This window comes from Coenobita brevimanus, chromosome 3 (genome assembly GCF_032717465.1).
Source record: "Coenobita brevimanus isolate Jiangsu-jjx chromosome 3, ASM3271746v2, whole genome shotgun sequence".
Lineage (NCBI taxonomy): Eukaryota > Metazoa > Arthropoda > Malacostraca > Decapoda > Coenobitidae > Coenobita > Coenobita brevimanus.
The window spans coordinates 1878522-1886153 of NC_136956.1; positions in this window are offsets into that span (position 1 = coordinate 1878522).

The following is a 7632-nucleotide window of genomic DNA, read 5'->3' on the forward strand; positions in this document are numbered from 1 at the left end:
GGGTTAGATCTTGTCCTCATTTCAGTTTATTTCTTGCTGCTCAGTGGCAGAACATGACAATACTATGGCAGTACATTCTTCCTACAGTAGTATGTGACTAACATTATGTTATAGAGTTAATCTTGGTGTATCACAACTCGATGTTCAAGATGGAGTGTGAAGTGATGGCAGTTTTCGGTCAGGCTAGTGAAAGAATGTAAGAATGGTTTTGTCATTGGCCGATATTAGCTTTGTATAATAGATTCCGTCTTGATTTCTTGTGTAGAGACATTTTGACATGGATGGGAAAGCAAGTGACAGGAAAATATGGGTGAAATAGATTTGTTTTACGTAGGGTGAACAAGAGAGAGCAAGTTTCTTCATTCTGTTCCCATTTTGCTTTGTCCATCCTAGAAAAAGAGAGAAGAAAAAACTCTGATAATTCTGCTTTCGTAACTTGAAGATTTGTTTTTATAGGATAAACAGAACAGACTTTCTTTGTCCATCCTGGAGGGGGAGAAACAACCTGGTCACCTGGTATTGTATAAGTAGTATATCACCACCTTCTTAATGAGGCAGGAATGAGTCTCCTTGGTTACTAGTCAAATCAACCTTCCACTTGGACTACACTTTGCCATCTCTCATGTGAAAAGAACTAAGTGTTGGAGTTGAGGGAGATTGAATTGAGTGAGATGGTATACAAGAATGAAAGAGTGATAAGGAATGATGGGTGAAGGAAGGAAGGATGGAGAGAGAGAGAGTGAAAAAGGAGGGAGAGAGAGGAGGAAGGAAGGAGAGAGTGAAAGAGATAGGAGGGAAAGATGAAAAGAAGGAGAGACTGAAAGTGACAAGGGAAGAATGGAGATAGTCAAGGAATAAAGAAAGAAAGAGGGATAGTGGAAGAAGAAAGAATAATGGTTAAGAAAAGAGAGGGTATGGGTAGGATGGGAATAAAAGAAGGAAGGAGGAATGGAAGGGAAGGAAGGAATGCAGGAGTGAGACTGAAGGAAGGAAGGAGAGTAAAGGAGGTAGGGAGGGAACATAGGAAGATAGAAATGAGGGAATGAATGAATGAGGGAGAGTAAGGGATGGAGGGAAAGATGAAGTAAAGGAAGGAAAATAGGAAGGATATGTAAAGGTAGGCATGAAGGAGGGAGGAAGTGAAGGAAGGAAGACAGACGGAAGAGTAGGAAGGAGAGAATGAAGGAAGCTAGAAAGGAGAGTAAACGTAGGAGGGAGGAGGTAAAAGAAAGCAGTGAAAAAAACTAAAGAAAGGAAGAAAGGTGTGAGGGAAGGAAGGAAGGATTGTGAAAGAAGGGAAGGAGGGAGGGAGGTAGGAAGGAATGGAAGTATTTAAAGAGTAATGGAAGGAGAATGAAGGACGAGATGAGGAAAGGATACAAAAAGGAGAAGGAAGGAAGAAGGGGGCAAAGTTAATGAAGCTTGGAAAGGAGGAAGGAATATCGAGGTAAGAAAGGACGGAAGGAGGTGAGTATAATTAAGATGAAGGAAAGGATGAAAACTGAGGAAGACATTGTAAGGAAAGAAGAAAAGAAAGCAAGAAAAGATTGAAAGAAGGAGGAAAAAATAAGGAAGGGGATTTGTAGTCTTTAATTTCAACATTAATTTAACCAGCCACCATTCTATGTATAGTTATTTACGATTCGTATAATGGTAACAAATTCTTTTTAATTCCGTATCACAAACAGTAGAATATAATTACCTTAAATGTAGGTGAAATAAAACAAAAGTAAAATTATGCTGACGTTTTGAATATATTATTTAAGGTGGATAAATTTGATTCCATTATCTAGCAAAAGCTGCTAAAAATAATTGTGTAAACAGACGCCAAGCATGGCATCTTTGCCGACGCGGGGGAGACGCTTCCTGTGTAACTTATTTTATATTTTCTGGACACTGACGGCTTGGATTTTGAAAGTAAGTATTGGTACTGTATTTTTATGTTAGTATGAGTGAATGGAAGTGGTGACAATATATAGAAATTTGAGGTAATGGGACAAGTGGCTGATGGTGTAGAGGGAGACAACCCAGGAATCTAAAACTTATGTGAAAGCTTTGGACGTTGGTAAGGGACGGCTTTACGTGGTGGCACAGATATAACGGGTCGCCTCCACTGCCTGGTTATATCAATGTTACCCAGCCCCCCCCTTTATCCCCTGCAAGGAGGATGGTGGACTGTAGGAGAGAAATATCAACCTGCAGTCCACAGATTTAATGTTTCAGAGAGTCCAAATACGGAACGGCTACTAGTATGTTCCAAGCGCTTTTACTTGGTTTTAAAATTACCATCACCTTGAATGCAGACCTGTAGTAATAAGTTAACAGCACTACTAAAATATGATGCTAGTCATGAAGAAGTGCAGTGGAAAGGATGTTGGGGGAATGAGATACGTGACCACCTCATATGTATTTCAGAAACAAAAAAGAAAAATATACTTATGATGGTGTAGAGACTTTGTAAATGTGTCCAGAAGTGTGTTTGTAAGTATGAGGAGGATCCATCAGTAAACAAAGGGATAGGTTAGGCTAGGATAGATTTAGTTAGGTTAGCATTAAATAGGTTAGGATAAATTAGGTTAGCATTAATTAGGTTAGGATAAATTAGGTTAGCATTAAATACGTTAGGATAAATTAGGTTAGCATTAAATAGGTTAGGATAATTTAGGTTAGCATAAAATAGATTAGGATAAATTAGGTTAACATAAAATAGTCTATCTTTCTATCTATTGCCAGACGCCTCAATCCTGTTAGGGGTGGCCACAAACAAATTGCCTCCATGTCGCCCTGTCCCCCACCATTTCACTTCCCTGCTCCCAGGTGGCACCCCCCTCCCTCATATACCTTTCCACTCCATCCCTCTATCTCATCCTTGGCCTCCCCCTTCCCCTCCCCCCCTACACCTCACTCACATAGACTCTTCTTGTCAGTCTCTCACTCCCCATCCTTTCCACATGGCCAAACCACCTCAGTGTGTTTCTTCTAATGCTTTCTATCTCATCCACACCACACCACAATGCTCCTTCACATCCTTATTTGTCAGTCTGTCTCTCCATGTGACTCCACAGGCTCCTCTAAAATAACTCAATAAATTATGAAAATTTAAGTTAGGTGAGGATAAACCAGCACCGATGAACCAGCATTGATGAACCAGCATTGATGAAGGTAGCTTGTTGCTAAAAATGGTGCTTTATTTTTTTTTTTTATATGCAAGGAAGAAGGAACCAAAGGCCAAGAGCTTACAAACTGTTCCGTCCAAGAAAAAAACAGAATACAAAAGAGAGCCAAAATAAAAATCCGTTCATTTCGAGATGAATACGTGTCCATCTTTAGGGCCATTCATGTTGTGTCATGTAGTTATGAATCCTCCACCACGCATGCAGGTACCTTTTTTTTCTTTATGCAAGAAAGAAGGAACCAAAGGCTAGGAGCCCACAAAAATGTTCCCTCCAAGAAAAAACAACAAGGTAACAGAGCCAAAGTCAAGATCCGATCATTTTGAGATGTCAGGATGCACTGTGTTTGAAAGACTGGTGATCATAGGCAGTAGGATATCCAGACAGGGAGACAGTTCCAGAGTTGACCTGTTGCATATATGAAGGCTTTGGTCACCTAATGGCAGCACTACATACTGCTTGATCTCTGGCTGCCTCCCTATTCAGTCTCTTATCCCTGAGTCACACACCATGATCTCATCCCAGGTCTTTTTTGGTCTGCCTCTCACAAGCCCAACCCCAACATTCACTATCTATCTATCTATCTATCTATAGCCCGACGCCCTAATCCCGCAAAGGGTGGCCGCGGACAAAACGCCTCCAAGTCACTCTGTCACCCACCATTTGACTACCCTCCCCCCAACTCACCCCCACCTCCCTCATATACTTCTCAACTCCATCCCTCCACCTCATCCTCGGTCTACCCCTCCCTCTCCCTCCCTCCACCTCACCTACGTACACCCTCTTAGTCAGTCTTTCATTCTCCATTCTCTCCACATGTCCAAACATTCTCACTACTCACTTTTTGTTTGGGGATTTTAAATAGTGATGGCCACTAATAAGCTCTTCACCACTTATCTGTCTATCTATTGCCAGACGCCTCAATCCCGTTTGGGGTGGCCACAAACAAATCGCCTCCACGTCGCCCTGTCCCCCGCCATTTCACTGCCCTGCTCCCAACTCACACCCCCCTCTCTCATATACCTCTCCACCCCATCCCTCCATCTCATCCTCGGCCTCCACTTATAACACAAATAAAACACACCAAATCTTGAAAATGCACTTAAAACATACTCAGATAATCACATGAAGGGTTTTAATAAAGAAAAAAAATTACCAGTAAGAAAACTGCAAAATAAATTGGTGCTTGTCTCCTTGAAGATTAATGGAGGTTCAGCCATAAGTCAAACCTCAATTTAATGTACCTCGATGGAGCGGATGTGAGATTTAACGAACACAACAAAGAAACACATTGAGGTGGTTTGGCCATGAGAGGATGGAGAGTGAGAGACTGATGAGGAGAGTGTATGTGAGTGAGGTGGAAGGGGGGGAGAGGGAGGGGGAGGCCAAGGATGAGATGGAGGGATGGAGTGGAGAGGTATATGAGAGAGGGGGGTGTGAGCTGGGAGCAGGGCAGTGAAATGGCAGGAGACAGGGCAACATGGAGGCGATTTGTTTTGTGGCCACCCCTCATGGGATTAAGGCATCTGGCAATAGATAGATAGAATAGATAGACAACAAGGCCACTGATCTTCTGTTGGCTATAACGAACAATGTCTGCTAAATGGGGTGCAGTGGGTGGCAATACATTCGTTTCATGAAGTGCAATGACAAGGATGTGAAAGAAGCTGCAAAAGGGTGAATTATGGGCCAGGTTAGTGTGAAATGAATATAGTTTTCCATTTTAGTACTAGAATATGCTGTTATGCTCATTTATCTTCAAACATATGCATGATATCACACCTCAGGGGGCATCATTGGATATAACGAATTTTCAGCTTTATCGGATGAGGCCTTCCCCCTAGTTAGCCCATTATAGTGCTGCTTTACTGTGTTGTCTTATCCCGGCACAGAATTTTCGGATATAAGTTGATAAAAAAGCACCAAGTTAAATATCTATCTATCTGTCTATTGCCAGTTGCCTTAATCCCATAAAGGGTGGCCACAAACAAATTGCCTCCATGTTGCCCTGTCCCCTGCCATTTCATTGCCCTGCTCCCACTTCATACCCGACTCTCTCATATACCTCTCCACTCCATCCCTCCATCTCATCCTTGGCCTCCCCCTCCGTCTCCCCCCTTCCACCTCACTTACATACACTCTCCTCATCAGTCTCTCATTCTCCATCCTCTATACATGGCCAAGCATTGTGGTGTGGATGTGGATGTGATAGGAAGTGTTAGGAGGAACACATTGAGGTTAAAAGTAAAGGAGCCATATATCCGAGTGCTGATTTATAGTGTCAAGTGGGGTTGGTGGAGGATTAGTGCCCCTCCCTGTAAAACAGTTAACTCTAAGCCCTTGGCCACCCTGTTTGGGATACATGGCGTCTGGCAATGAATGAATGATGACATTTTTTCTTTTCTTTTTGTTTCATTCCCCCCCCCCCAATGATTATGGGTTGAGTGGCAGGGTGTGTGGTGGTGGTGGATGGTGGTGAGGTGTGTATGTGTACCTGTGTGTAAGTTTTTGTGTATGATGTGTACATGTATGTGTATCCTTATGTGCATGTTGTGGACTGGTGTGTGTAATGTATGGTGTGTATTTTTTTTTTTATGTGTGTGCAGTGTATGTGTACCAGTATGTGTATGTACGTTTATGTGCTTGTTGCGTGTGTGTATGTTGTGCATGTGTAAAGTGTGTATGTGTATGTTGTGTGTAAGGTGTGTATGTTGTGTGTAAGGTGTGTATGTTGTGTGTAAGGTGTGTATGTTGTGTGTAAGGTGTGTATGTTGTGTGTAAGGTGTGTATGTGTGTATTGTGTATGTGTATGTTGTGTATGTTTATTTGTATGTTGTGTATGTTTATGTGTATGTCGTGTATGTATTCAAAATAGGTGAAGGTGGCAGGGTATGTGGTGGAGAGAGAGTGAGTGTAGTAGGATGGGAAGTCGTTAATGAGTAGGCCCAATATTATCCACAGCATTTTCTTTGGGATGTGATAGGAAGCGTTATGAGGAACACTCTGAGGTGGTTTGGCCATGTGGAGAGGATGGAGGGTGAGAGACTGACGAAGAGAGTGTATGGGAGTGAGGTGGAGGGGGGAAGAGGGAGGGGGAGGCCGAGGATGAGATGGAGGGATGGGGTGGAGAGGTATATGAGAGAGGGGGTGTGAGTTGGGAACAGGGCAGTGAAATGGCGGGGGACAGGGCGACTTGGAGGCGATTTGTTTGTGGTCACCCCAAACGGGATTGAGGCATCTGGCAATAGATAGATAGATAGATAGATAGATTTTCTTTGGAGTGGGGTTGTGAGAGGCAGACCAAAAAATACCGGGGATGAGGTCATAGAGTGTGACCTCAGGGATAATGGACTGAATAAGGAGGCTGCCAGAGATCGAGAAGCATGGAAAGCCGCCATGAGGTGACCAAGGCCGACGCGTGCAAGCATGTTAGAGCCTTTATAAATGATATGATGTGTTTTTTGCTGTGCAGGAGAATGTGCAGTGATGATGATGATGACGATGATGATGATGATGATGACGATGATGATGATGATGAGGAGGAGGAAGATGATAGCAATGATGATGATGATGGTGGTAATAAATAATAATGATAGCAATGATGATGATGATGATGGTGATAAATAATAATGATAGCAGTGATGATGATGATGATGGTGATAAATAATAATGATAGCAATGATGATGATTGATGATGATGAACAATAATAATGATGATGATGAGGAGGAGGAGGAGGAGGAAGCTGATAATGATAATAATAATGATGATGATAATGATGAACAGCATTTCATCGTAAAATATCAATCCTTGCTTTACTGTTTTCCAGGGAGTGTGTGTGTAGTGAAGCAGCCGACGCAGTATATATGTAAACAGAAGAGCAGTATATATATAAACAGAACACAGTATTGTATATATATAAACAGAAGAACACAGTATATATATAAACAGAAGAGCAGTATATATGTAAACAGAAGAACAGTATATATATAAACAGAAGAGCAGTATATATATAAACAGAAGAACAGTATATATATAAACAGAAGAGCAGTATATATATAAACAGAAGAACAGTATATATATAAGCAGAAGAGCAGTATATATATAAACAGAAGGGCAGTATATATATAAACAGAAGGGCAGTATATATGTCAACAGAGGAGCCGAATTTTTGACAGTGACGCACCACCCACAGTAACAACATGGCGGCCAGTAGCGTCACAAACTTTGGCCGCACATCTATAGCGTCAGTGTAAGTCTGTCTGTCTGTCTATCTAGCTATATCTGTCTATTTATGTGTCTGTCTATCTATCTATCTATCTATGTCTCAGTCTACCTGTCGTGTATTTATGTATGTATCTATCTGTGTGTCTGTCTGTCTATCTATGTATCTGCCTGTCTACCTGTCTTGTGTATTTATCTATCTGTCTGTCTGTCTGTCTATCTATATCTATCTACCTA